The sequence below is a fragment of the Vicugna pacos genome, chromosome 25 (genome assembly GCF_048564905.1).
Source record: "Vicugna pacos chromosome 25, VicPac4, whole genome shotgun sequence".
Lineage (NCBI taxonomy): Eukaryota > Metazoa > Chordata > Mammalia > Artiodactyla > Camelidae > Vicugna > Vicugna pacos.
Genome location: NC_133011.1, coordinates 10,822,951 through 10,844,303, shown reverse-complemented (window position 1 = coordinate 10,844,303; position 21,353 = coordinate 10,822,951). Strand labels below are relative to the sequence as shown.

The 21,353-nt window shown below is 43.3% G+C and overlaps 1 protein-coding gene and 1 long non-coding RNA gene across 12 annotated transcripts in view; one reads left to right on the top strand and one right to left on the bottom strand.

Moving 5' to 3' along the window:
- The window catches only part of NCALD (neurocalcin delta), a 365,895-nt gene that overhangs the window by 247,031 nt on the left and 97,511 nt on the right, over positions 1–21,353 (top strand). The gene's annotated exons all lie outside the window — the stretch shown is intronic.
- LOC140689106 (uncharacterized) lies at positions 106–18,585 on the bottom strand. 2 transcript variants are annotated; one of them, XR_012063982.1, is made up of 6 exons: positions 18,448–18,585; positions 16,192–16,907; positions 15,190–15,348; positions 2,837–2,931; positions 1,964–2,134; positions 106–576 (listed from the first exon to the last, which is right to left on the bottom strand). It is a non-coding gene; the product is annotated as an uncharacterized lncRNA (long non-coding RNA). The 2 variants fall into 2 exon arrangements; XR_012063983.1 differs by lacking the exons at positions 106–576; positions 1,964–2,134; positions 2,837–2,931; positions 16,192–16,907 and adding an exon at positions 5,276–5,572.

Genomic DNA, 21,353 nt, shown 5'->3' with positions numbered 1-21,353 from the left:
ATGCAAATTTGATTGATTTATCTTAAAATTTTATGAAGCAATGTTGTAGAACAGCATTTTCCAGGCTAGATTTTATTTCTCTTTTATTTGTTACTATCTGATTTGTGTAAAAATTCAAAGTTAATATCACAGACTTTACTCCTTTAAAACAGAAAGTAGAGAAGGGATTCAGTTTTTTAAAAGAAACTTTCTAGAGCAAAGAACAACTGAACATTAAAAATCTTGGACCATTTCAATATGACTCTTTGTGTGAAAGACTGAAAAACATGTCCTCTTCTTTTCTAAACAAAATTTCCCCAAACTTAGGATATTTTTAGGTTTTGGAAAGCACCTTGAACATCAAACTTCTCAGAGGTCCAACAGCATTCTTAACGTCAGTCTGAGAGTTAATAGCTCCACAGATCTGGAACATGTTTAAGAGGTCTTGAATCCCTAGACAATAGTTTTTTCAAGTATTCTGTTGCTCCTTCCCCTCTGAATCATTTCGTGGTATCTAAGCCACTCCACGTCTCACCTCTACCGTCAACTTCTTCTTCATAATTCAGTCCCCGTGGCCCTGGCTGCTCTGTGGAGATCCTGAGATGCAATAGGAAAGGAAAAGTTACTGACTAAGATTCTCTTACGACTTATTTAACCAGAATAGCTCCATTCTTGGCTATTTTTCTTACAAAGCTTTCCTGAACTAAGGGCTCCATGCCTTTAAAATGTCTGCAAACTCCTCTCCCACATCAAAACCACAGGCTTGTTGTGCCCGGTATTAGCCTCCCAACTTCCAAAGCCTGTGTGTGCCAACTTTGGATCATTTCTCTTCTTTCTTGAGACATTGCCTTTCTCAGACTTCATTTGTAATGTTTGTTCCTCCTCATGTCCCTTTTGCATTATAGATGGTTCTTTACCATTTCCCATCCCTATGACAGACCTGAGCATTTCCCAGCATCCTCTTTTCACTTAACATCACCATTTCTCATGAGCTTTAATGCCTAGAGTTAAACACTCTCATCTCAAGATCCCCAAAGTCAACCTTGCACCTCACCTCGCATTGGTCTTTAATGTGGCAGGTGTATTAGTTAAGAATCTCATTGGCTCCAAATAACAATGGTTTAAACAATTAGGGGTTTTCCTTTTTTCACATCATCAGAGGTCTGGAGGGGGCAGTCCAGAGCTGGCATGACTGCCTGTTATGTTATCAGGGACCCAGGCACCTTTGTCCATTCAAGCATCTGTAGCATCTGCTTGTCACTTGTGGTCCCCTGATGGCCAAACCTCCTCAAGCATCATGCCCACATTCCAGAAAAGAAAGGGAAAGAAAATGGGAAATTTGTGATACTCAAACTTGTTGATGGAAGACACCAACAAAGCAACAATCAGCCAACCCCCTTTAAAGAGTTTTTCCAGAAGTGACTTCCAGGGAGTCCACTTACCTTTCATTGGTAAAACTGTGTCATATGGACACTTGTAGCTGAAAGGAGCCTGAAAATGCAGTGTTCTCGAAACTGTGTATGTTGTTGCTCTTAATAAAATTGAGGTTCCGTTGGGAAAGAAGAGAGATTTGGTAGCAGTCTAAGTTCTCTACTAGGGTAAGTTTGCAAAAATACTGTTCATGGATGGAATGGGAGGCTCCCACTGCCAAATGGATGTTCTGGGTACCCAGAAGAGTGGCTGTCCAAGTGCAGTCCCCAGACCAGCTGCAACAACATTACCTGGGACCTTGTTAGAAATGCAAATTCTCAGGCCTTACCCAAGACCTACTGAATCATAAGAAGGTGGAGTCAGTAATTTGTGTTTTAAATCCGTTATAGAGGATTCTGATGCATGCTAGAGTCTGAGGACCACTGGACTAAAATGACTTGCATGGAGTCCCAGCCTCCCAGGCTCGTCCTGTCCTGACGTCACCAGTACAGCTGGGATGGATTAGTGACCAAGTTAGGCACTAGAAAGACTTTGTGAAACAATTCAAGCTCACCCAAACAGGGCTAGAGTGATCCAGAGCCATGATGGTGTTGAGTTCAGGAGGAACTTGAAGGAAAACCTGTGTGAAAGAACCAGGCCACTGATGAACTTCAGCCTGCCAGCAAATTCCAAAGGCCTTTTCCTTTCAAATGGCCATCTTCCTTCCCATTCAGTTGAAGGGCTTCTATCTTGTGCAGAAGCAAAACAGAAAGCATTACTCTAGGGTTTTGTCAATAAAGATTATTTGAAATTTATAATTCTTATTACTCAGCCATAAAAAAGAATAAAACAGAGCCATTTTCAGCAACATGGATGGACCTGGAGATTGTCATACTAAGTGAAGTAAATCAGATAGAAAGAAAAATATAGGATATCACTTATATATGGAATCTGAAAAATGACATGAGTGAACTTATTTACAAAACAGAAACAGACTCACAGACATAGAAAACAAACTTATAGCTACCAGGGGGTGGAGGAGGGGAGGTGGAGAGAGAAATTGGGAGTTCAGGATTTGCAGATACTAACTACTATATATAAAGTGGATAAACAACTATGTCCTACTGTACAGCACAGAGAACTATAGTCAACGTCTTGTAATAGCCTATAATGAAAGAGAATATGAAAAGGAATATATACACACACACACACACACACACATATATATACATATAACCAAATCACTACACCATACACCAGAAATTACACATTGTAAATTGACTATACTTCAATAAAAATTTTTTTAAAAATTTATAATTCTTAAGCTTCAGTGGGGCCACTAAAATGTAGTTTGTACAGAGGAGGTTTTGGCCATCCCATGATATCCATGTACATCTCCTCCAAATAACCCAAAACTAACTAATGCAATTAAGTGAAATGTACTCACAGAGCACACACAGCCTTCAGTTAGGTCTTATGGCCCAAGCTTCCCCAAAGCGTGGTTCATAGGCTGATCCAATTAGAGAAGTCTTTGTTACTGGTCTGCAAGGAGATAAGAACTTGAACTCAAATGTAAATCGAGTACAATCATCCTTCTGTATCGCGGGTGATTGGTTCTGGATCCCCACAGATACCAAAATCCACAGATGCTCAAGTCTCCTGCATAAAATGGCTCAGTACAGTCAGCCCTCCTCATCTGTGGGTTCCGCATCTGCTGATTCAACCAACCATGGATGAAAAGGGCCAACCGTATGTTACTAAGATCACTGTTTAGTTCAACAGACATGTTTTTAATACTAAAATTTTCTTGAAGAGGAAATCAGTGCGGTAGAGAAACAAATGGTTTGAGGACCTGCTCCTTTGAGAAGCACTGCTCTAATAGCTCCCTTCCAGCAAGACAGCCGCCCTGGCCCTGCCTCCCTGGAAATTCTGGATCTGCCACTTTAGGCATCCCTCTGTCCTTCATTTCTTTAACAAACATTTAGTTGGGGCCCACAGTGTGCCAAGTACTGTGCTGGGGACACAGTGGGCCACAGGACAGTCTTGAGGGTATCAGTTGCCATCCACTGGTATTATCAAATGGGCAAGTATGTGTGGAAGTGCTGTATAAACCTAATTATGTTTCAGGATCAGGTATTCTCTCTCCTCCATTAGCTGAATAAAAGATACAAAGAGAACAAGAAGGTAATACTGGCGGAATTAAAAGCCCCCACTCCCCGGCATCCCTGCTGAACTTGCTTTGTTCTTTTCTCTCTGTGGTGGGTCTCATCGCAAAGAACACTGTTCCTGAATTTTAAGAAGAGGAAAAAGAATTTAGAGTTGCATTTTAGATGAGAAACATATGATATTAACAATTCCGTTCACTGCCAACCTCCCTCCCAGATGTCTGAACATAAAGCCAATCTCAGCAGATGAGATCAGACCCAAGTGAAGGGGTAGTGAAGCTCTGTTGATGAAAATTGCTATTAACCCACCCTGTGGGGGCGCTAGTGAGACTGTGCACCTTCATCACATGCTTGGGGTCTCAGCCTAGGGATTTAGGAAGCAGCAGGAAAAGGTCAGAATGCTTAGGAATAGAGACGAGCTGTCAGAGAGGACTGGAAGGATGGGAGAAATCAGTGCTGGACCTAGCAACTCTAAAAAGACATGCAGGCAACTCTGGCAAATGTTAACATTTGTAAAACTCTAGGAGTGTGTACGTGGCTGGTTTATATTTTTCTCTCCACATTTCTTTACATGTTAATATTTTGTAACTTAACATTTACAAAAGTTAAGCAATATCCTTAGAACAGAATAGTGTCTTCAAATGATCAATGTAACACAGAAGAGAAATTGCAGTAAATAAAATACTCGTGGCCCTAAAATTATGAAGGACACAGAGAGCTTAGTTGTGTGTGTGTGTGTTCAGAAGCTTTAGCATGCATCAGCATCCCCTGTAGGGGGTTTTAAACACAGATTACTAACCTCCTACTTCTTGTTCCTTTTTTGTTCTCTTCTCTTTTTTCTTCTTTCCTTATTGTGGGATTAATTGTGGGCTCCTCGCCCACCAAATTCATATGTTGAAATTCTAACCTCCAGTACCACAGAATGTGACTGTATTTAGAGATAAGGGCTTTAAAGATGTAATTACGTTAAAGTGAAGCTGTTAGAGTGGGTCCTAATCCAATATGACTGATGTCCTTAAAAGAAGAGGAAATTTGTACAAAGGATACACAGAGAAAAGACCTTGTAAAGACACAGGGAGAAGGTGGCCATTTATTAGCCAAGGAGAGAGACCTCAGAAGAAGGTCACCCTGATGGCACCCTGATCTTAGACTTCTGGTCTCCAGATTGTGAGACAACACATTTCTGCTGTTTAAGCCACTTAGTGTGTGCTGCTTTGTTACAGCAGCCCTAGCGGACTAATACACGTCTTCCTCCCTTTTCTCACTATTCTTTTTTTTCCTTTGTTGTCTGTAGTGTGAGTGAGTGTGTGTGTGTGTGTGTCTGTTATACCCAAAAGACACCCAGGAGTGAGGAATCCTTTCATTGGGCCCCTCAGCAGACTCCTTATGTCTTCTTGGCCAGAATTGTGGCACATGCGCTGTGTAAGCCAACAGCAGAGAAGAGGAGTGGGTCCACCGTAACTGATCTAGACCAGTCAAAATTCACCCCTTTTGGCTAGGAGTAGAAACTGCCTTTCTTACAGCTCATAAATGCTCACAGAATTCTATGGGGACAAGATTTAAAACAGGGTTCTGTGAGTAGAGTGGTTATCATCCAGGGATGATTTTGCCCCCTGCCTCCAACTCCAGGGGCCTTTGGTCATGTCTGGAGACGTTTTTGGTTGTCACAACAAAGGGGAGACTGTTGTCCTTGGCATTTATTTCATAGAGACCAGGGATGGTGCTAAACATTCTGCAGTGCGCAGGACAGTCCCTGAAACAAAGAAGTGTCCAACCCAGATGTCAATAGTGCCAGATGAAGGATCCCTGTGACGGAAGGAAGGAGGAGGTGGCAAGCAGTTGCTCCCAGACCTGCCACGGGGGGAGCTGCATGTGTGGCGCCTGCCTGTTAGCCCAGCGGCTGCGGGCTGCGCTGCCCCAGCCTGAGTGACGGAGCTGATCTGATCACACTGCCCAGCCGGCCCTTCATCTGCAACTCTGTGTCAGGGCCCCGAGTGAGTCAGAAAGAACTGTGGAGACTAAAATAAGAAAGGAGAACATAAATGACGATTTGGAAATAAATTTGAATAGGCCTATTTAGTTCCTCTGAGACTGCAGTCTGACACATAAATAGGACTAAAAATATAAACATATGGTGCCCTGTCACTCTAATCGCTAGATTTCACTAGCTCCAAGTTTAATAATGCCTTAATCACCATGTAAAATTAATGCTTTTTAATATTTAAAATATATTAATAACTTAATTTTGGTGTATTATTGGTATATATTTAAATTACTTTCATAATTTCTAAGAGTAGCTCTTTTAAGCATTAGAATCAATGACGAGGTTTTTTATTTCCATCCGTCTTGACATTTTGCCATAAGTAAGAAGTGATGTAATGGTTTAAACTGTTCTCAAACTTCTTTGCAAACTTTTCTTACATATGGTTTATAACTGTGAATGATAGGCACGCTTCTTTCTACAAAGGTAGCTGGATTTTTAAAAAAAAATCAATGCCATGCCCTGCAGTTTCCTTTGCAAATAGAATTTGTTCTGTTTGCTTTATGGCTTCTGTTTGTAAGATCACATTTTCCTCTCAGATGAAAATGAAAGAAGTGACAGAAGACTTTGGCCAGATTCGCTAACAGTTTCACGGTGTCCGGTTTTGTTACCAGCCGATCACGAACTTACTTTTTGTATGTATCATAATGTATCAGCTTTGGATATAGCAAAAAGCACAGTTAGCTTAAACTGTGAAGTGTGTTCTGTTTTATAGGCTGAACTATGCAGGGCCTCCCTGGCAGCACTTTTCCTTAAACATTCTTTCATCAGTTCACAAGGAGTTTGCCTTGGACTTCGTTTTTTAAAGAATGGCCGCTGACTTATTCACTCATATGTGTTCCTGTGCGTTCACATACAGTTTTTGCATTCACTTCTTTTCTTTAGCCAGTGTCTAGAAGCCAGAACCATCATCTTTCAGTTAGTCCTATTATAGACCTAGAGTCTCTGCAGGTATATTCCTTCTGTCTGAAGATGCTCTTCAGCCTGTGCTTTTCTGTTTGGCTGCCTGTGGATGACAGACAATGATGTTTTACATATTTAAGAGCCCTCCTGCTCCTTATTACATGGACATATTTTTAATTGGCTCCAGGCTCCTTGCTATTAATAGCTGTGGAAGAGACACTGTACATCTAATTTAGCACCGCCTGGGGTGACACAGTTGGTTTTCAGTTGTTTTACTGCCAATACGTGCAGCTTACGCCACAGGGAGCCTGCAGCTAATTGATGAGATCCCTGCCCTCGGAAGCCGAATCCACGACAAGCTTCTCAGATAGTTTCCCCTCAGTGACCTCAGCATCCTTCATTACCCCAGCTACCTCTGGTGTGGTGCCACCACTGAATAAGGAAGGCAGACCACCTCGTAGGTTCAACTTTATTCTAGACTCTTTTGACTTTATCCAAACCCACCCTGATGGACTGTGGAAGCCCTCAGGGGCAGCTCCTGAATTTTTACATATTTATGGGTAGCAGTAGAGCAGAAGGCTAGGGGACTTACCTTGACTGAGTGTGTGCAGGACAAACATGTTTTGTTTCGTTTTAATTGTGTTTTTTCTTTTTGAGGCAGCTGTGCAGAAACTGATAGATATTTGGTGGGGAGGGGAGTGTAAAGTCCCCTGAGTCACCTTTGGCAAAGCCACTGGTCATTCCCCTCACAGAAAGTCCCTCTTAGTGGCACCACTGAGGGCTGACACTCTTTGTGTGGCTTTCTGGAGTGTAATTTCACACTGTCTTCTTATATTCCACCAGCTTGCCCCCCTGAGCCTCCTACTCAGCCAAGTGGCAGCTACACAGGGCTTCTGACTGTTCCAGGAACTGGACACCCAGCTTTCTCTTTTTCTCTCCTTAGTTTTTAGTGTCCCCAAGGCCTAGACTCTCTCCCCTCCCCTACCACCTATGCTCTCTACCGAAACCCAATTTAAACCCTACCTCTTCTCTTTTTTCCAGTTTTATTGAGATATAATTGACATACATCTCTGTATAAGTTTAAGGTGTACAGCATAATCATCTGACTTATATATATTGTGAAATTATTACTGCAGTAAGTTTAGTTAGCATCCATCAGCTCATATAGATACAATAAAGAGAAAAAGTAAAAAAAGAAAGATTATTTCTCCTGATGAGAACTCAGGATTTACTCTCAACCGCTTTCACATGCGTCATACGGCAGTGTTACTGTAGTCCTTGTGTTGTGCATTACACGCCTAGTACTTACTTTCTTATAAATGAAGTTTGTATCTTTTGACCGTCTTCCTCCTATTCCTCCTCTCCTCACCCCTGCCTCTGGTAAGCACAAATCCGATCCCTTTTTCTATGAGTTTGGGTTTTTGTTTGTTTTGTTTTGTTTTTAGATTCCACATATAAGTAAGATCATACAGTATTTGTCTTTCTCTGTCTGATTTATTTCACTTAGCGTAATGCCCTCTAGTTTCATCCATGTTGTTGCAAATGGTAGGATTTTCTCTCTTTTTTTTTATGGTTGAATAAAATTTCATTGTTTATACATCACAACTTCTTTACCCATTCATCCATCAGTGGGCACTTAGGTTGTTTCTATGTCTTGGCTATTGTAAATAATGCTGCTGTAAACATAGGGGTTCAGATATTTTTTTGACTTAGTGTTTTAGTTTTCTTTGGCTATATTCCCAGAAGTAGAATTCCTGGATCATATGGTAGTTCTATTTTTAATTTCTGAAGATCCTCCATACTGTTTCCACAGTGGCTGCACCAATTTACATTCCCACCAACAGTGCACAGGGGTTCCCTTTCCCCACGCCTTTGCTAGCATTTGTTATCTCTTGTCTTTCTGTTGAGGGTCATTCTAGCAGGTATGAGGTGTTATCTCTGTGTAAACCCTACTTCTGAGAAACTATCTTGAACCTTCGCCGGACAGAATTCGTCACAGTCTCTCTCTCACCTGTGCTGACAGTGCTTCCTCCTCACTACTGGTCCCGCCAGGGCTGGCGGGGAATTCTAGTTGTCCAGTGCACAGCTTTCCTCCGCATTGGATTGGAAGCAACTTGAAGGCAGGGACCATATCTTACTCACTTTGATATGACCAGTGCCCCGACAGTTTCTGACATTTGGCTGGGGCTCAGTAAAGGTATGTTGCATTAATCCCTTGTTGCTACTATGGTATCTATTTTTATTGGCAGCAATGAGAAGGAGGTGTTCCCCAAAGGAATGGGGAACAGGTGGCTAAAACATAACCCTATAAACGCTGAATTATTTTCTTAGTGTGAAGAATCTTTTATGATTTCCCTGCTTTGGGAAAAAGGCCTAACACATGCTTTGCTTCGTGACTCGGGGATCTTGCTGTGAGTGTTGGTTCTCTCACTGAACTCTGATATTAGCAGTGTTCCACAACCTGTGCAGGTGCCTTGAAATAATGGTGTCAGTCAATGTTCTTTAAATAAAACATACATATTAACAAAACAAAGCACTGGTCTAGCCAGTGACCCTCCAATGAAGCACCAAATGTTAGACTGTCAGATTTTGATTTGAATGAATGAATACAGATTGAGGTAGCTTACAAAACATCTGGAATACAGTGATCTGTCCCTAGATCATTTAGTATGAACTTCTCCAAAAATCTTCCTGTTCCTGAAAAGTATTAATTTTCAGGAAGGAAACTTTTGAATATTCAGTGACTACAGAAGACTATAAGAACTTGAATTATATTACATTTTTTCACTTCCTTAAGAGAATCAGGTTGTGGTCATACACCAAAAAATGGCTATACACTGTATTAATAATGGCTCATCAAATGACTCTGTCTGCTTTTGTTCATCCAGTCATTCAACAGGTACCATGTGCTAGGCGTTGTGCTAGGGTCTGGGACCTAAGAGTGAAAGGGTAGACGAACTCTTGTCTCAAGGTCTTAAAGTTTAGAGAGGAGACAGAGCAACAAACAGAATTGCAACAGAGAATGTATTTCAATTCTGAGAACCTCACCAGCCCATAGAACACTGTCCACCTTTGTCCATCACTGGTTTAAGAGACCATTGTAACCCATACAAGGGCCAGTTTTATTGCTCTGCTGGTGGGGATCAGGGTTTAATTGAGGGTCCACAATGATCTCTCTGAACTTGGTTATTCTCAGGGCTTTTGTGGTAGGGCTGGGGGGCTAGTTAAGGGGAACAAGATTTGTATTCACAATCTCAGTGGTTTGCCTGTGGAGAATAGTGATGCCTGTCAGTCATGGGAGGGGGTAGTCACCAAGGGCAGCCCCAGTGGCAGTGATTGTTTTCAAGTAAAGAAAGTGGGAAGTAATTGCTGCTTCTGAAAGTTGGAGCAAAAGTTCCAACTTGGGGAGTTTCTAGAAGCACATTTTGTTTATTCAGCAAAATCTGATTGAATCGCATAGATATCCAAATGTTAGTAGGTAAGAGAATTAAATTGTTTGATTTACATCTTCTGGTCTTTGTCGCATGTACTTTACACCAGTGTTTAGTTATTTGCTGGGTTTCTGTTGTGTGTACAAAGTGCCACGCTATACACTGAGGGGGCTCCGTTTTGTTCTCAGTGGGTTTATAGCTCAGGAATGACATCAAGCAAGACACGGGGCCTGCTGGCTCCAGGTACAGAGAGAATGCCACCTGCGAGCGGAAGTAGGTCTTGGTTCCTAGTGGGAAAATGAGAGTACTGTTGTGTTGGGTATTTTAAAAGCTCATCACTGTGGAGTGATCAGGAATGGAGAGCTTCCCCGGGTCTCGGTGCAGGAAGAAGGAAGGTCCCTTAACCCTGTCAAAGCAGTGTGGCTGATAACAGCAGGTGCTGAGTTTGAGAACAGCTGTGATAGGTCACACTAAAATCGAATTTATTATAGATTTTTGTTCAGAGTTACCCATATTTGATATGTAAAAATTCAATTTGACTGATATTTAGAATCTACAAGATTCTCTTCAGGCCATGATGGGTTTCATTTTGTATTCTTCTACACGAGACTAACTTTAACGTATACAGAGAACTAAAGGGTTGGGCCAAATTAATTTTACCTTTTCAATGGTAATTTAAAATTCAGAGATTAAAAAAATTGTCTTATTGTGGAATAAATAGAGATTTTTACTGAGATTGTCCTTGTCATGTGCACTAATCACAGACTGTTAGAATTGGACATGAGCGATGGTCTCTTTCGGGGGTTTTCAGATGTTGTAAACAAAACTTTACACTGACGTGTGGTGTGTCAGACAAAGTGGAGTTGGATGTGGGGACTGATCCCCATTCACTTGCTCCATTTGCATCTCCAAGGGCTTCCCCAGGACACAGTTTGCAAACTGCTGCTCCAGGCCAGTCTCCACATTTTGCCAAGGAGAGTGCCAAGGCCCAGGCAAGGGCAAGTGTACCCTCCCGTAGCACTGCTTGTCCGGAGCAGAAAGGGGTCCGGGTGCAGACATTTTGACTTATTTCATTGACCTTTCTTCTGAAAACCTAACACAATTTTCATGTCTTTTCATTTGTGTTTCCTACTGTCCGTGTCCTTTGAAACTGGGCCACTGTCTGATTAGTGATAGTAACTGAGGAAATAAATGACTGCCCTGTCCTGGACTGAGAAGCAAAGAGAGTAAATCCACTGTGTCATTTTTAATCCCCTTATTACATTTGACTGTATTCATCTTCACTCTTCAAATAGACAAGAGACCCTTCCATGAAGCACAGCCCAGCCCCCTCCCTGCAGTGGGAAGTGCAGTTTGTCTGAAAATGGTACATTTCCATGCGCATCTCCTGTGTGATCCTGGCATCCAGGGGCCTGGCTCTCACCATGCCTTTTATGAGCACTGGGGGTCTTTGGTAGACTCCCAGATGTTGCCACACTTTGGGGAACAAGGCCCTACATGATTCTGCCTTATCCCTGTTAGGTAGCCGTCATTTGTAATCTTCGTTATTAGGTGTGTTCAGCTGAGGAGACTGGGTGGCAGACAGCTGGCTGTCCACCAGCTCTTCATGCTGCCCCTTGTGTAGCACGGATTTGCTTCCAGGAAGTAGCTGCTCGGTCAGAAATCACATCTCTCCCACCCCAGCTCCACCCCTACCCCCCCCCACACACACACGGATTTAGGGATGGTTACATAAGCAAGTGGAGCTCATGAGTGGGAGCGATACGCGTCACTTCTAGCCCTGGTCTACCCGACTCCTGTGTGGCGGTCCTCTGTGCTCTTCCTTTTCTACTGGCTGGATATGCAGAATTTCAGGACCTAACTCAGGATTTCTTAAGCTCAGCACTGTTAGCATTTGGGGCTGAACAGTTCTTGGTAGTGAGAGCCTGTCCTGTGCACTGAGGGATGTTTAGCAGCATCCCTAGCCTCTTGCCACGTGATGCCAGCAGTCCCTCCTCCAAGTTGTAGCGACCAAAATTGTCTCCAGACATGACCAAGTGTCCTCTGGTTTGAGGGCGAGAGGGCAGACAAAATGAGCCCTGACTGAGAGCCACTGCCTGGAGTGTTGCAGAGTCACGGATGGAAGGAGCGTGGGTCTCTGTATCATCATGGAATAGAAAGCCAATCAGGAAGTACTGCATCGGATTATCAGCTGTGAAAATTTGAGGTTTATTACAGGACATGGTGCTACCTAACCAAACACACTGTTTTAATCTGCTTTGCAAATTGGACTTCTGCGTGAGATTCCTTTTAAATAAAGGGTTTCCCTGAAAAAGAATAAAATGAACAAAACCTTTGGAAACTTTGGAGCCAGCTCAGCCTCCTCCCTTTACAAATGAGGATTTGGGTACAAAGCATTGACTTGTCCACAGTCACGCAGCTAGTGAGCTGCAGAGGCGGGCCCAGGACTCAGGCCTCCAGAGGCTTCGTCCAGTGCCTTAATCGGAAGTCACCCGTCTCTAACCCTTTCTAGTCAACAGATGAAAGCGATAAAAACCAGCTACATTTGAAAAGTGACTCTCTCTCAAGAACTTGGTATAGTTTAACTTGGCCAAAACTTGGGCTGATGTTGGCCTAGTCCAGGATGAGTGGATAAAGCACTTTTGTTTCACTCTTGCATCAACCCCTCAATTGTGTTTCTTCTACCTGTTCATTGTGTTATATCATCTGAGTCATTATTTGGGGGTAAGACATTGCCTCACTCTTTAAAGATGCTGTTCCTCAGGGGAATGATGCTTCCATGTGCTACCCATCTGTGTAGATGCCTTTATGAGATTTGTCAGCTAGCCCAGAAGAACAAGGAGGTCCTTAAAGTGGGGTCCCGAGCAGTCCAGTGCCCCCATACAGGGCCAGCATGGAGTTCCAGTTGGGATGAGAAGACGACTGAGGGGCCAGGAAACCAGGGAAACTAAAGGCCCGCCGGGTGTCCCAGCCACCCCCGGTGCGTGCTCTGCGTGAGAAACAAGCCCAGTCGCTAGTGGGAAAGATGTTTCTAGCAGAACTTGAAGCCTGGCTCTCCTTGGCTCAGGGCCTGCCGGTGCTAAGCCCGCAGGTCATTCCTGGGGCATCTGGGGAGGCTAGCCCTGGCAGGAGGCATTGGCACCTCGTCACATGTGAGAGAGGTGTCCTTTGGAGGAAGCTGTAAGATAAGTGCACCACTTAATGCGCCCTGCACACATGGTTATGCCCTCCTTCCTCTAGTCGAAACTTCCTTTATCCCGCGAGCCAGTTCTGACGCCGGGGGTCCTGGGACTGCTTACGGATTTACAAATTCCCTCCCAGAAGGCGCCCATAATTTGGTCCCTTTCTAACTCTGACCAATTATGGAGAGAAGAAGGGACTTACTTTCCCTGAGGTGATTACAAAACAATGATCATGTGTCTCGGCGGATAATCTTCTGCACATTCTCACAAGTAGCAGGAGCCAGGCTCTCACTCACCGAGGGCGGCTGCGGGTCTGCCTCGCCGCTGCCAGCCTCACCCGGATCTGCTGTTTCTCTCCTCCGCTAACTATTCCTTCCAGATGAAACTTACATTGGGAGAAGGGGAACAATTATCCTCACTCTGAGAATTGCAAATTTTAAATTGGTATTCTGACACAGTTTTAAACACCTCTCTCTCTCTATGTTTTTCCCCCAAGTTTGGATAACAATTCTTGGAATTAAACTTCAGGCCTCAGGATATCTGAACTGGGAGTTAATTGTTGATTTGTCCTCGGTCAATAACATTGTAAAAAAAAAACTAATTTCATCTTAATTTCTCATGGGGGAAAAAAGTGAAGAAATTTGTAGACATTCGGGGTCCTATGTGCTGTGTCGAACTAAACTATTAATAGTCCTGGCCAAAGTGCTTGGGCAGTTTGCTGAACTGGGTTATTGTTAAGAGACTTCAATCTTTAGATGTTCAGCTTTATTATTATTATTATTATTATTATTATTATTATTATTATTATTATTATTCTGCAACATTTGTTGCTTAGCCTTTTGCATCATTTTGAATGGGAAAAAACTGCAGCAAGAAAAATCTCTTTAGAAGTCTTTTAACTCCTTGCTACTCAAAGCGTGTCCATAGACTAACAGCATTTTTACCCCCTGAGAGCTTCCTAGAAATGCAGAATTTTAGGCCCCACCCCAAACCTACTGAATTAGAATCTGCAGTTCAACAAGACCCCCAGGTGATTTGCATGCACGTTCAATTAGAGATGCACCTGTCTTGTCTGACTCCTTTGTCTGACGTGTGAGGAAACAGAGGCCCGGGCAGTTTCAGTCTCAGAGCACAGGGGAGGCTATGGCACAGGAACAGGGCTGCATCGTAAAAGCAAGTCCACGGACCTCAGTGTCTCTCGGGGTGCAGGCTCGCAGAGTGGCTGAAGGCTCTGTGATACCCACTTTCCACCATACTGCCACGTGACCACGAAGTAAGGGAATGTTCCAGAGCTGTTTCTATGGTGGATACGTTTCTAAAACTAAGTGTGAAAGACACCCCAGAGGGACCGATACAAGCTGACCCAGCCATTTCGGACCCGCCAGGTAAGCAGTGAGTCAGCATCCATTCAGCCCTGCTGCGAGCAGTTTCCCGGTGGTGGCGGGAGCACAGCCCACTCTGCCAGGTCAGAGCCCACAGTGTTTATGTTGGAATTTTCACCGTTTATGTGAGGAAACATCCTCATTAATCCCAAGCATGTCTCTTACTGGGTAGGTCCCTAAAGTCAGGTGTTCGTTTAAAATAATAAACAACCATTTCTCGTATTTCAGGTTTGATGCAATGACTACCTAAGGCAGCCTAGTGCTTTGTAGCTACGGTTTTCACTGTAAACAGGGCTATAAATTCACCAGGTTGGTCACTCATGTATTGAGTCTAACATTGTGCTGTCATTGTGAAAAAGAAATCGTTTCTGATTGTCAAACCTGGCTGTGTGCAGGGAAGCCGTGAAAACAATTGTTTTAGAAACCAAGATGGAGAGAATAGAATACCATGTGTTTCTGATGGGGGAAGGAGCTGACATGCCCTGTCACATGTACAGGTCTGAGCTCCATGCTTTGAGCAGAAGGGTCAGGCTGTTAGAGGCCTGACAACAGGTCCCGCGGGTTTGTGGGCCTGGGGACAGAGAGAGAGGGAGGGAGAGAAGGAGTGTTTCTTTCCCCTGGAGGAGGCGGAGAAAGGAGGGTTTGCATTCCTTTGCTTTTGGAGGGTCGGATGCATGTAAATGAGCGATAACATACCTGAAAACGCAGCCCGGGTCACAAAGTCCGGCCCTTGGAGACCGGGCAACGTGTGTTCTTTCTTCACCCGCGCCTCTTTCCTGGGGAGAGTCAGGCTGATGGCACGGCCCTGGCAAGACCCAGAGGTAGATCTGGTTTGCTCGAGAGGGCTCTCTTTATCTGTAGTAGCAAAACATCAAGGAGAATGTTTCCATCCATAAAAGAATGTGTGAATCCCGGCTGCTGCATGAGAACAGTAGCAGCAGAAGCAGAATCTCTGTGCCTCTGGGGCCGGGAAAAGTTTGGATTTCCTGACAAGGACTAGGGTTCCTGTGGATTTAGCTGGAAAGGATGGGAGTGGAGCCAACCACGATCTGTGGTTGGCTGTCTAGATTTAGAATATTCCAGATGAAGTCACAGGGAGCACATGGCACTTCTGACCCAGGCCCCTGTGCCGAGACGCCGGGGCAGAGGAGGAGGTGCCGGGGCCCAGGCAGGGCGCACCCAGGAGGGGGCTCTCCGGCTTCATGGGAAAAGGTCAGTGAGCCCACAGCGTTTTAGGGGAGCCCCAGTCTGTCTTATGCATCCCGGTTTTTTCTTTCAAGGAAAATATACAGCTATAGAAGTGGGGAGAGTGGAGAGGGGCCATGATCTCTCTAGTTTCAGATACGCTTGGGTCCGTTTCTCCTCTCAGATTATCACCATTCTGTTTCATCAGAGAACTGGAGATGAATTTGACAGTGGGTCCATATGAGGTTATGGACTCAGGTTACAATAATCCAAATGACACAGGTAGGCCCTCCTGAGCAATAATAATCATTTCTCAGACTGGCGTGGATTTCAATCTGTAGACTGTTCTCATGGTGATGTTCTGAGGAATTTCCGTCTAAGTCTAGTGCCACTCCTACTAGACCAGTGGACAGTCTGCTACACCCTGGAGGGTGCCCAAGATAGTCCACTGCTTGCAAAAGGAAACTATTTAGAGTTTTTTCCTCTAAAAATCAGAAAGAAATTAAACTTTACCAATACTGAAAGTATGGATTGAGCATTTTGTCAGTTTTTTGTCAGACAGCCCCGTGACAATGACCACGTGAGGTCTCCTGAGGATCGAGGGGCTTCCCACGTCTCAGAGGGACAGAGTGACCCCTGACTTGCTTGTTTACTTTCCACACGTTGCCTCATGTTGCCTCTTGTTCATCCGTAGTGAAGTGAACTTCTGGAGTTCATGGTCTTCCGTCCTCTGATAGAGAGGACAAGTAACTTAGAATGATTCTTGCAAAGAAATGTGAATAGGGTAATACTAATGATGTCAGCACACACCAAGCCCAGAAAACAGCACAGCCAATGTTTCTGTTACTCCTGTTATGCGCTCACCGGCAGCCACAATATGATACTGAAAACACAGTCTCTTGCGAGCCAACAAGTTGCCAAAAATTTTTTAAGAAGATGATTTGGAATGTGAATCACTTTCATTATCCTTGATGATGAATGCCACCCAGGTGTCCACTGCACCTTAATATAAGTTCAAGGACATTAGGAAGCCATCATGATCAGCAGTTCATTTAAAAGTTGTACATCCAGGACTTGAAGACAAACCTCCACAGTCCCTCCATCCCCCACCATTGGGGGTTAAAGATGTGATTCTCAACAGCAGTTTTAATATTTGCCAAACTTACTGATAGATGTTAAAATCTTCTTTTGACATTTCTTACTTATTAATGAAATAGTCACATGTAGTCCTAGGTAAGAATAGAAATAGAAAATTTGTTGAAATAGAAATAGAAAATATCGTCGAATGTCTGAAGAAGCGAGGATTAGAACAGGTGATGCAGTGTAGGGTGTTTGCATTGTGGTTATATAAAAGCATGTATTCTGTCAATATGCTTCAGCTTAGAATGTTTGCTAGATTCTGTTTCAATATATGATTGCTGAGACAGAGATAGGGCCAAGATGAAAATCACTCCCAGAATTGTACACAGGAAAGCTTTTATAACAAAGCAGTTAATGTCAGAAGTGCACAGAATGTTACAGGATGTCATCCATATGAGTTAACTTTATAAAAACAAGACCTTTATAATATAGTGGAGTCTTTATAATGCTGTATAATGAATTGGACAGTGACCGTGAAAATCTTCTGTAATACACAGAGGTTCCTTGTTAAGTCCTTTTAAATTATCTTCTGTCAAGATATTAAAGGAATTGTTGAACTTAGATGAGTTTATTTATTTTTCTTTTACAAAGAGATGAGCCCAAAGAGACTGACCTTTTCTATGATGACAATTATGCTGCCTAGAAAATAGTTCTTGAAAAAAATAAAAATAAACACTGTAAAACTGTCATGAAGAGTGAGATGGGGAAGAAGGCATATTCATTGTATAACTGACCCATGAAGGGGGTGTGACCAGGTGGACTAAAGGCTTTGCCTTCTCACAGCCCATCAGCTCAGGCTACATTAGGTATTCTCCTCTTCTTTGCATTCGCATAATACCCCGTGTACACATCCACCTACCCACCCATTCACCTTTCCATCTACTCATCCTTCCTCAGTCCATCCAGCTATTCATCCACCATCCATTCATCACTCATCCATCTAACAAATATGTACTGATCAATTACTGGATGTCAACATTCTAGACGATGGGTATACAAAACATTGAACAAAACTATCAACAATCCCAACTGTCAGGAACGTACATCTTACGGAGGAGAAACAGATCATTCGAAAAATGAATAAGATACAGAAAAACAAAGGAGAAACAAAGGAGAGAAGGAGACTGGATTGTGCCAGGGAACATGCTGCAATTTTAATTCAGTAATCAGATAGAGCATCACTGGGAATACCACATTTGAGTAAAGACACCAGGGAGGGGAGAAGCTGAGTCCTGCAGATACCTGGGGAGTTCGCTGAGCAGAGGGAACAGTAAAGACAAAAACCCCGAGGAAGGGCTGTGCTTCCCGCTTTAGTTGGAGCTGAGTAAGTGAGGGAGAAAGGAAGCAGCTGAGGTCAGAGAGGTGACGTGTCGGGGGAGAGGGGCAGAGACAGACTGTGCAGAGTCTTGGGGGCCTTTCAAATATTTTGGCTTTTATTTCAAGCGCATTGGGAAGTCCCTGAAGGGCTCTGTGCAAAGGACATGACTTGGTCTGACTGCTGTTCTAACAGGGTTGTTTTGGCTGTGTTATGGAGAGTAGACTGAGTGGGGGCATCTTAGTCTGTTCAGGCTGCTCTAACAAAGTGTCATAGACGTGGTGGCTTATAAACAATAAACATTTATTTCTTACCGTTCTGGAGGCTGAAAGTCTGAGATCAGGGTGCCAGCATGGTCAGGTTCTGGTGAGAGCTCCTTTCCAGTCAGCAGACCACCAACTTCGTGTTGTATCCTGGCATGCGGAGAGCAGAGAGAGGGAGCAAGTGCTCTCATGACTCTTCTAAGGACACTAATCCCGTCATGAGGGCTTCACCCTCATGACCTCATCTCATCCTAATTACTACCCAAAGCTCCCTCCTCTTAATACCATCACATTATGGGGTAGGGTTTCTACATAGCAATTGAGGGGTGGGGGGGGGGCACAACTGTTCAGTCTATAACATGGGGCAAGGGCAAAAGTAGAGGCCTTCAGGAGATACCACAGTGATCAAGATGAGAAGTGGTCCAAGGTGGCTTGGACCAGAGGTAGTGAGAGGTGGTTGGATTTTCAATCCACATGTTGTGTTGAAGTGATCTTTTTTTTTTGGTTTCCTCCATCTGTATACTGCATTTCCAGCACCTGTCACAGTGCCTCACTCATAAAAATCATGAAGTATCTCCTTTTTGGAAATAAAGTTTGCTTATTTTTAAGGTAGTATAGAGCTAATTGTCTTAGCTTGTGGATAAGAGGGAAGTAAGGTAGAAGGATAATTTATTTAAGGATTAGAAGAAAAATAAGTGATTGATACTGGGTTATTATGAGAAAGAGGATACTTGCGGGAGTACATTCTTGGTCACAGAGGCTGATTTTAAGGAAATCCTTTCTTTCCCAGCACAACTCTGGGAGTTTGGGTCAGACACAAAACTGTTTCAGTCTGATGTAATACTTGGAACCACTGCATTGCACAATTCCAGGATGTGCTTTTCCCACATAATGGGACATGGATCCTTGAAGTGGTGCAGTGTGGTGGTGATTTATGGATATGTAGCTATCTGTATTTTTGAGAAGTCTCCAGCCATTGCCCAGGCCGGGGGGTGGGGGTGGAGAGTGGTGTCACAAATTTAGACAGTCACAGAAACGAAGCAGCAGTTGTGATCTTGAATACTGTGTGTTCAGTTTTATAACCTATAAGATGGCAATAATACTTTTGACTCACAGTATTCATGTCAACATGAAGTAAAAGAATTAATATAAAGATTTCCACCCTGCTGGGCAGATAGTAGTCATTCAAATCTTTGCCCTTTTCAGCTGGTCTTAATGTTGAGCTAAAGAAACTTCACAAGGAGAGTGTCAGGCATACCTCAGTTTATTGTGCTTTGCTTTACTGCACTTCAAAGGCATTGCATTCTTTGCACGTTGAAGGTTTGTGGCAACCCTTCTTTGAGCAAGTCTATTGGCCCCATTTTTCCAACAGCGTTTTTTCACTTCATGTCTCTGTGTCACATTTTGGTAATTCTCACAATATTTCAAACTTTTTCATTATTATTGTATTTGCTGTGGCGACCTGTGATCAGTGATCTTGGATGTTACTATTTTAATTGTTTTGGGGTGCCATGAACTGTGCCCATGTAAGTTGGCAAACTTAATTGATAAGTGTGTGTGTTCTGACTGCTCCAGTGACGTGCTCTTCCCTGTCTCTTTCCCTCTCCTTGGGCCCCCCTATTCTCTGAGGCACAACAATACTGAAATTAAAGCAGTTAATAACCCTGCAGTGAAATGACTATAACTCAATAAAAAAAGTAAAAAAAAAATAATAACAACCCTACAGTGGCTTCCAAGGGTTCAAGTGAAAGGAAGAGTCACACATCTCTCACTTTAAGTCAAAAGCTAGAAATGATTAAGCTTAGTGAGGAAGGCAGGTAGAAAGCCAAGACAGGTCAAAAGCTAAGTCTCCTGCTCAAACAGTTAGCCAAGTGTGAATGCGAAGGAAAAGTTCTTGAAGGAAATTAAAAGTGCTCCTCCAGTGAACACACAAATCATAAGCAAGCAGAGCAGCCTTATTGTTGGCATGGAGAAAGTTGTCCTGGTCTGGGTAGAAAATCCGACCAGCAACAACATTCTTTTAAACCAAAGCCTAAGCCCGAGCAGGGCCCTAACTCTCTTCAATTCTGGAGAGGCTGAGAGAGGTGAGGAAGCTGCAGAAGGAAAGTTTGAAGCTAGCGGCGGTTGGTTTATGTGGTTTAAGGAAAGAAGCCGTCTCCATGACATCAAAGTGCAGGGCGAAGCAGCAAGTGCTGATGCAAGAAGCCGCAGCAGATCATCCAGAAGATCTGGCTCAGATCATTCATGAAGGAGGCTGCACTAAACATCAGATTTTCAGTGTAGACAGAACAGCCTTATATTGGAAGAAATGCCATCTAGAACTTTCGAAGTTTAAGAGGAGAAATCAACGCCTGGCTTCAAAGCTTTAGGGGACAGGCTGACTCTCTTATTAGGGGCTAAGGCAGCTAATGACTTTAAGTTGAAGGCAATGCTCACCGAAAATGCTAGGGCCCTTAGGAGTCATGCTAAATCTACTCTGCCTTGCTCTCTAAATAGAACAGCAAAGCCTGGATGACAGCACACATGTTTACAACGTGGTTTACTGAGTATTTTAAGTCGACTCTAGACAACTACTGTTCAGAGAAAAAAGATTTCTTTCAAAGTGTTACTGCCCGTTGACAATGTACCTGATCACACAAGAGCCCTGACAGGGATGTATGATGAAATTAATGTTGTTTTCATGCCTAAAAACACAACATCCATTCTGCAGCCCATGGATCAAGGAGTAATTTTTACTTTCAAGTCTTATTATTTGAGAAATACATTTCATAAGGCTGTAGCTGCCATAGACAATGAGTCCTCTGATGAATCTGGGCAAAGTAAATTGAAAACCTCCTGGAAAGGATTCTCCACTCTAGATGCCATTAAGAACATTTGTGATTCATGGGAAGAGGTCAAAATATCAACATTCACAGGAGTTTGGAAGAAGTTGATTCATGGATGACTTTGAGGGGTTC